Consider the following 10,000-nt stretch of genomic DNA (forward strand, 5'->3'; position numbering starts at 1 on the left):
ATACATATATATATATATATATACATATATATATATATATACATATATATATATGTATGTATATATATATATATATATATATATATATATATATATATATATATATATATATATATATATATATATATATATATATGTATATATATATGTATGTATATATATATATATATATATATATATATATATATATATATATATATATATGTATATATATATGTATGTATATATATATATATATATATATATATATATATATATATATATATATATATATACATACATATATATATATATATATATATATGTATATATATATATATATATATATATATATATATATATATATATATATATATATATATATATATATATATATATATATATATATATATATATATGTATGTATATATATATGGTATGTATATATATATATATATATATATATATATATATATATATATATATATATATATATATATATATATATATATATATATATATATATATTTATATATGTATGTATATATATATATATATATATATATATGTATATGTATATATATATGTATATATATATATATATGTGAAGGTTAATAGGAGGTTGAATACTCTCTAGAGGGGGGGTGAATACAGAGTTTGGGCTATTTAAATTTTGTCTGGTAGTTTGTCTCAAGAGTTTGAGGAGTCTGTCAAAAATGTTTTCTGGAACAGTTTTGAGCCTATTCTTAAACACTATTCGTATGTGCGGAAAATAAACTTTAAAGAATAACACACGATATGTTACGAGGTTCGGTTCTAACCAACCTACTCCCCGCCTATGGGTTCTCTTTAAACTCGTAGGATTTCAACGCCTTTTATTAATCTGACTTTAATACAAACAAGAAGATCTCACTATCTCCTCACACCACGTTCTTCCCCTTGAAGAATCGTATTACAAGTCCTTTTAATAAAAGCAAAATCCCAAATCTCACAATAGAGATTCACAAGTTGAACACTTTGAAAAGTATTTTTGATTAGGCGTATTAAACTTAATCTAACTCTTTTTAAACTCTTAAGCCTATTACAAATGTAAGAGTTAAATGAACTAAGAATTACGAATCACAACTCTTAGAGAATTTCTAAATCTTAAGTCAAGAGAGAAAGTTGTAAGAAGTGGTGCATCCTTAGTTCTGAAATGAAGTCTCATTTATATAGTGTTACGCCTCAACACATCTTGCAAACCAAGAAGGCTCCTTTCCGTTATTTTTTGTTGACCTGGTCATTCAGCGTCTGTCTTCAAGATCTTGAGCTTAACTTCAATTTGACGTGTATTGATAGCTAAAATAATTTTGTCATTGTGTGCTGTAATTTGTCTTTAATATCCAATGCTATGTTGCACCTTAGTACTCATACAAGATAATGAAAACTAAACACAAACCAGATTTATCAACGTTTAATTGATCATTTAAATTAATTCCTATTTTTAGTATTAATTCAAATAGTCATTTTCTATTTTTAGTGTTAATTCAAATATCATCTTATTAATAGAAAACTCTATATCTTGCATAACAACTAATTCAATATCAAATATAGCCGTGTACTATAATTAGCAAAACATGTGTACCTTGTACTATATTTAATCATCAAATTAATTTAAGCACATATTTAAATTCAAGTTTAAATATAAATCATTTGAACGTTTAATAACATATTCAAACTTAATTTCAAATAATATCAAAGTTGATGTTAATAATCATTATTGTAATGTAACATCATATCAAAACTTTAATATCAAAGACATGATTATCAAACATTATGATCATGAACAATAATCAATAATCAGCAACTATCAATTAATAATCAGTAACTATCAATTAATAATCAACAACTATCAATTTTTATATCTATATCTTCACAAATTTTCTACAAAAATTTTCATATTTCCCCCGAGCATAAATATCATATATTTTCATATCTCCCTTAAGCATGAATGTTAAGCATTAATACATTTAGCAATAAACAGAACAATTCATTAATAAATCAGAGCAAAACATTCAACAATATATCCAATCATTCAGCAATATATCAGAGCATAATATATCAGAAATATAAGAAAAATATGATAAGCAAGCAAGCATGCAAACAAAGCTAAGCAAGCAAAATATGACATCATAAAATATATCTCCCCCATTTTGACTTTCATCAAAAAGAAAACAAGGAGAGTAAAATGTTGGGATTTGTCAATAACAACAAAAAAAATTTGTTTGCCGAAATTAAAAAAATGTTTATCATCCAACAACAATTAAAACTATTTCCTGGACCTTGTCTTCCTTTTCTTGGAAGGTTTTGGTTTACCAGGTGAAGTAGTTTCATCAACGACTACAGGAATGGATTGGATTGGGGTAGAATCAATATCAACAGGAATTTCTACTTCTTTGTCATTCTGTCCATCAGCAGCCTGTTTCTTTTCATCTTTTTCCTTCTCCTTTGCCTCCTTCATAATAACATCCTCTTGTGGCACAACAACATCACCCTCATTAACTTCTTCTTCAACAACCACATTTTCTACTACCATACCTTTCATTTCTTTCATAAATGTGTCTAACATAAAGGTCAGAGTAGACACCTTATCATGCAATTCAAGTAAAGAAGATTTTATTTCACCAACCTCTAAGTCAAGAGACTGGAGGTGAGAAATAGTGGTGTGTTCTTTAATATGAGGTTCAAGACGTGAAAGCCGTTTACCATGAATCTTTTGTAAATCCTCTTTGTCAGTTGAAGACAAATGTGAGTATAATTCATACTTGCCATGCATTTTAAAAATACCAAGAGCAGGAAGAATTTCACTTGATAAGGATATTGGACCAGAGTAATCCACTTCCTCTGAATTAGAGAATAGATTAAAATGATCAAAAATCAATGTCAATAGGTTGGCATAAGGAAGAGAACAATTGCGAGTATGTGAACTACAAAATCGCATTGTAGAGAAGATAACAAAAGAAAAATCAATATTTTTAAGAGAAGCAATTTTCCACATCAAAATTAGATGGGCATCAGTGACTAATTCGCATGAGGAGTTGCGAGAGAAGACAACCCTAACTAGAATGTAATGCAACAATTTACCACTTAAATTCAAAGCATTGTGAGTCAATTGTTTAACAGAAGAGAAATTTGAATATGATTCAAGAATAAACATGTCCTTAGCATTTTGTAAGGCCAAAATGTTAGGGGTTTTATCATCAGCTTCATGAGAAAATTTTAACAAATCATTCATTAAGGTTTTAGAGATAATAATCTCTTGTCCTTTGACAAAGCTTCTTAAAGCTTGACTTCCATCAATCAGAGGAAAAGATAAGTTTGAATAAAAAATTTTCACAAGAATAGGATAAGTAATAGAACTAGGGTTTAACAAAATACCAGGTGTTGATTGAATAAAAGCAGAGATAATCTCAAGATCTTCAAATAAGAAGAAATTGTAATCGAGAATATCAACAAAAGAAATTGATCTCTGTCTGAAAATATCAATCCATCTCCCATACGCTGTATGATTCTCAAACCACTGCTTTGGAACGTCGAAAGAGTTCAAAGGTGAGTGAACACTAGGGGTAATTGGTTCAGCCATTTTGGACTTAGATGATTCACCTTTCTTCGATTTTGAACCAGATTTGTTCATTTTTCTTTTGGGTGCCATTTAAAGAGTTTTTGAAGTCATGAAAAGGAAGGTGAAAGAGATGGTTTGAAAAGCAAATCAGAAAGTGTAGTAGTGAGTAAATGAATAAAATGCGTTTCACTCTCTATTTAAGAGGATATAGTACAATGCATTTGTACTTCCAATTAATTGATTTGACAATACAAGGAATGCAAAAGGTGTGGAGCTTGACCGGTTGTTCAATGACAATAAAGTGTATTGAAGGAAATGCAATAATGAGATTAATTGGATTTTAACCAAAGTCATGAACAAGATCTTAATGCATGGATGACGTCCATAAGTAATTTAAACAAACAATTTTTGTTTTAAAATAATTAATTATCCTTTATTGATTAAAGGTATTTAATCATAAATCCCATTTTTATAGAACAAATAATTTGTAAGAAATTGAAATTAAATTTTCAATTCTTAACTCATGCATAAACACACACATATAATCACAATTAAAATAATATGTAATGCTTCCCCTTAATACATACTTAGTATTTAAGTAATTAACGTCTCAATCCTTTTACTAATATGCCATTACTCCCCTTAATTCATGCAACATCATTTAGCATGCCAAGTTCCATACGTATATATGCAAAACGATCAACACTTAAAGGTTTTGTAAATATATCTGCTAACTGATTTTCAGTAGGTATAAAAGATAAAGAAATATTACCTTTTTCAACATGATCTCTTATAAAATGGTGACGTACCTCAATGTGTTTTGTACGAGAATGTTGCATAGGATTCTTTGTAATACAAATTGCACTTGTATTATCACACTTTATTGGTATGCCTTTGAAATCAATTCCAAGGTCTCTAAGTTGTTGAGTAATCCATAAAATTTGAGAGCAACATGCACCGGCAGCTATGTATTCAGCTTCAGCTGTAGATAAAGCAACTGAATTTTGCTTTTTATAATACCACGAGATCAATGAATTTCCTAAGAATTGACACGATCTTGAGGTGCTTTTTCTATCAACTTTGTATCCAGCATAATCAGCATCTGAAAAGCCAATCAAACTAAAATTTCCACAACTAGGGTACCATAGACCAAAGTCTTTAGTCCCATATAAATATCTAAAGATTCTCTTAACTGCTGTTAAGTGAGATTCTTTTGGGTTAGCTTGAAAACAAGCACATAAGCAAACACTAAACATGATATTAGGACGACTAGCAGTTAAATACAATAAAGAACCAATCATACCTCTATAAGTCTTTTGATCAACACTCTTACCATTTATATCTTGGTCTAGACTTAGTGTTGTACTCATAGGCGTATTAACTTCTTTACATTGATCCATATTGTACTTCTTTAACAAATCTTTAACATATTTACTTTGACAAATAAATATGCCATCTTTCTTTTGCTTTATTTGTAGTCCAAGAAAGAATGTTAAGTCTCCCATCATGCTCATTTCGAATTCCTTGCACATAATCTCAGAAAATTCCTTGCACAAAGAATCATTAGTAGCTCCAAACAATATATCATCAACATATACTTGAACAACTAGAATATCTTTTCCTTTAGTTTTAATGAAAAGTGTTTTATCAATTTTACCTCGTTGAAATCCATTTTCAAGTAGATGTGAGCTAAATCTGTCATACCAAGCTCTTGGAGCTTGTTTCAAGCCATATAACGTTTTATTTAGTTTGAACACATGATTAGGTAGATCAGAATTTTCAAAGCCGGGTGGTTGTCTAACATATACTTCCTCTTGCAAGTATCCATTTAAGAAAGCACATTTTACATCCATTTGATATAGTTTAATATTCATATATGAAGCAAAAGTAAGCATAATACGATAGATTCTAACCTTGCAACTGGTGCGAAAGTTTCATCATAATCTATACCTTCTTCTTGATTATAGCCTTGAGCTACTAGCCTAGCTTTATTCCTTACAATGTCTCCATCCTCATTGAGTTTATTACAAAAGACCCATCTAGTTCCAATGATAGTACTATCTGAAGGTCTTTCAACTAGATCCCAAACTTTGTTCCTTTCGAATTCATTTAATTCATTTTGCATCCCAATGATCCACTCTGGTTCTTTTAATGCTTCTTTAACATCCTTTGGTTCTACAAGAGAAACAAAAGCAGAAAATGCACATAGATTCTTAAGAGAGGATCGAGTTTGCGTACCTTTGTTTGGATCACTTATAATGTTTTCTGGAGGATGTTGATATGACTTTCTAATTCTTTTTCGTAGTATGGATGGTGTGTTTTCATTCAAAGAACTTGTACTTACTGCATTTGAGGTATTTCTAATTGGTGTATCCAAAATAGTATGTTCAGGAACTATCTCAAGTTCTTGAGGTTGGGTCTCAAGATCAGACTGTGAGTCTTCAATGTTAACAACATGTTTTCCTTCATTATCAATAGTTTGTATGGTATCCTGCATGTTATTCCTTTTAACAGCACTAATATCATTAACATCCAGTTCGTCATCACTTAAATCATCAAAATGTTTATTAAGGTTCAACTCCTTAAATCCTTCATTTAATGTCCCATTTTCAGATTCATCAAAAACGACATGTATACTTTCTTCAACTATACCTGTACGTTTGTTCAGCACTCGATAAGCTTTACTATTTAGTGAGTATCCAAGAAATATACCTTCATCACTTCTAGCATCAAATTTACCTAAATTGTCTTTACCATTATTATGAATAAAACATTTGCAACAAAATGGTCTAAGGTATGCTATATTCGGTTTTCTTCCTTTGAATAACTCATAGGGAGTTTTCTTAAGTATAGGTCTTATAAGGCATCTATTTAAAACATAATTAGCTGTGTTAACAGCCTCAGCCCAATAGTGTTTAGCTAATCCATTTTCAATAAGCATTGTCCTAGCCATTTCTTCTAAGGTTCGATTTTTCCTTTCAACTACACTGTTTTGTTGGGGTGTCCTAGGAGCTGAAAAGTTATGGGTTATTGCATATTTTTCACAAAAGGACTCAAAGCCTAGTTGATCAAACTCTCTCCCATGGTCACTTCTAATCGAGACTATTGGAAGGTTTAGTTGAGTTTGCATTTCTTTACAACGTCTTGAGAACGGTTTCAAGGCTTCATTTTTATCCTTTAAAAAATGAACCCATGTAAATCTAGAATAATCATCAACTATAACTAAGATGTAAGATTTATTTCTAATGCTCCGTACACGCATTGGTCCACATAAATCAATATGTAAGAGTTCACATGGTCTTGATGTACTAACTATTTTCTTCGGTTTGAATGAACTTCTTACTTGTTTACCTTTAATGCATGCGTCACAAATAGGACTTTGTTTATAGTCAAGAGCTGGAAGTCCCTTAACTAGATCTTTACTTACCAACTTCTGCATGGTGTAAGTATTGATGTAACCAAGATGTCTATGCCATAGTTTTGGATTATCTTTAATAGCTTTCAAGCACTTGAAATTCTGCGCTGCAATTTCGTTAGTATGCAAAGCATAAACATTATCATTTCTAAGGGCAGTAATGAGAGTATCTCCGGTTTTAGGATTTTTAACAATACATTTTTCTTTGTCAAATGTTACTTCATTACCTTTATCACATAGTTGAGATACACTTAGCAAATTAAATTTTAGAACTTCAACTAAATAAATATTGTCAATAGTTTTAGATGGATTCTTACCAATTTTACCAACGCCTAAAATTTTGCATTTACCTTTATCTCCTAGGGTGATTGAGCCATTGCATCTTTCCTTAATTTAAGAAAATAAAGAGATTTTACCACTCATATGCCTCGAGCATCCACTATCTAGAATCCATTTTTGTTTAACCTACAAAACAAAAAAATAACCTTTCTCAACCTTACTTGGCTATCCATGTGACAAATTTGGAACCATATTCGGGATAGACCATGTTGGGTGGTCTTGTCTCTTTAGGAACCCATATTTTCTTTATCTATCCACGCAATTCAAGAGGAAAAGAATTCTTGATAATATGATTTTCCTTACGTCTGTATGGACATGCAAATCTAATATGTCCTTCTTTGCAACAAAAGGTGCAAGTAGGTATAAGTTTATATTTATATGCACTTTTCACAAATGTGGTTTTACTCTTATAGTTATGTGTAACATTATTATAACCAATACCATGTTTATCACTAGTTGATTTTTGTCGTGTAAGCATTTTAGTGAATTTGGATTCAGATTCATTTAGCTTGGTTAATGCTTGTAGATTTCTCTCAGACTCATTTTTCAAGGTTTTGATCCTAGCTTCAAGATCATTGTTCTCATTCTTAAGGTTGATAAGCTGTTTAGTCTGGCTGAGATTCTGTTCTTTCAAGACCTTGACAGTCTTTTCAAGTTTAATTTTTTCAGACTTTCGTGAATCATTTTTATTTATGATTTCTTCACAACCTTCAGCATAATGTCGTATTCTATCCACTAAGATATCTTTCTCATCTTTTAAAATCTTTTCAATTTGAAACATATTGACGAGAGTTGTAACTAATTCATCTTTTGAGCATGTGTTAAGATAGTCATGTACCTCTTTATGATTTTGATCCAAATCATCATTGTTATCATTATCAGCCATAAGACATACATGAGCTTGTCCATCTTCACTTTCAGATTCGGATGATCCTTCGGAATCACTCCAAGTTGCAACCATCGCTTGTTTCTTTTTGTTCTCTTTGTAGGATTCCCTTTTCTTCTTAGGGCAGTCCTTTACAATATGATCTGTAGATCCACACTCAAAACAAGCAAGTTTGTTAGTCTTAAAGTTTGAATTAGAGTTAGAAGACTTACCTTTATTTCTGGATTTAAATTTCTTAAATCTTTTTCGCATCTTCATAATTCCTTTAAGACCTTTTGTGATCAATGCAAATGGATCTTCCTTATCATCGCTATCTTCATTTTCACTTGAAGATTCATGATGTTTCTTTGCCTTTAGAGCAAGATTTTTCATGGAAGGTATTACATCATTTTCTCCATCATCATGTAGGGTAAGTTCATGAGTTGTGAGTTTTCCAAGGAGGTCATCAAGTGATAGAACTCTCAAGTCTTGAGCTTCCTCAATGGCGGTGACTTTTGGACCCCATTTCAATCTTGGAAGACACCTTAAGACTTTCTGGACTTTTTCTGCATTAGTAAAAGTTTTGCCAAGACAATTCAAACTGTTAGTAATCAAAGTAAAGTGTGTAAACATTTCATTTATATTCTCATCCTTTTTCATTTTAAACATTTCGTATTGATGCATAAGGATGTTGATCTTTGTTTCCTTCACTTGACTTGTTCCTTCGTACGTTACAACCAGCTTGTCCCATATTTCTTTACCACTTGTACATGAAGAAAATCGATTGAACTCAGTACCATTCAAAGCACAACATAATTTATTCATTGCTCTATAGTTTTTGGAAACCCATTCCAAATCAGTTTGTGAATATTCGGACTCGGACTTTAGTACATCATTTCCTTGAGCGTCCTTTTTCATGGGTATCTTAGGTCCTTTAGTTATGATCTCCCATAGTTCCATATCTTGATCAATCACGAACATTTTCATCAAGGTTTTCCAATGTGAAAAATTTGTACCGCAAAACAAAGGTGGTCTTGAACACGAACGTCCTTGAGCAAACAACCCTTCTCCTATTGGATCCATCACAAGATATTACTCTTTTTATGTGAAACTCAGCTCTGATACCAATTGAAGGTTAATAGAAGGTTGAATACTCTCTAGAGGGGGGGGGGGGGGGGGGGTGAATAGAGAGTTTAGGCTATTTAAATTTTGTCTGGCAGTTTGTCACAAGAGTTTGAGAAGTCTGTCAAAAATGTTTTCTGGAACAGTTTTGAGCCAATTCGTAAACACTAATCGTATGTGCGGAAAATAAACTTTAAGAATAACACACGATATGTTAACGAGGTTCGGTTCTAACCAACCTACTCCCCGCCTATGGGTTCTCTTTCAACCCGTAGGATTTCAACGATATGTTAATACAAACAAGAAGATCTCACTATCTCCTCACACCACGTTCTTCCCCTTGAAGAACCGTATTACAAGTCCTTCCCAAATCTCACAATAGAGATTCACAAGTTGAACACATTGAAAAGTATTCTTGATTAGGCGTATTAAACTTAATCTAACTCTTTTTAAACTCTTAAGCCTATTACAAATGTAAGAGTTAGATGAACTAAGAATTACGAATTACAACTCTTAGAGAATTTCTAAATCTTAAGTCAAGAGAGAAAGTTGTAAGAAGTGGTGCATCCTTAGTTCTGAAATGAAGCCTCATATATATAGTGTTACGCCTCAACACATCTTGCAAAACAAGAAGGCTCATTTCCGTTATTTTCTGTTGACCTGGTCATTCAGCGTCTGT

Source organism: Amaranthus tricolor, chromosome 3 (assembly GCF_026212465.1).
Source record: "Amaranthus tricolor cultivar Red isolate AtriRed21 chromosome 3, ASM2621246v1, whole genome shotgun sequence".
In the NCBI taxonomy this organism is placed as follows: domain Eukaryota; kingdom Viridiplantae; phylum Streptophyta; class Magnoliopsida; order Caryophyllales; family Amaranthaceae; genus Amaranthus; species Amaranthus tricolor.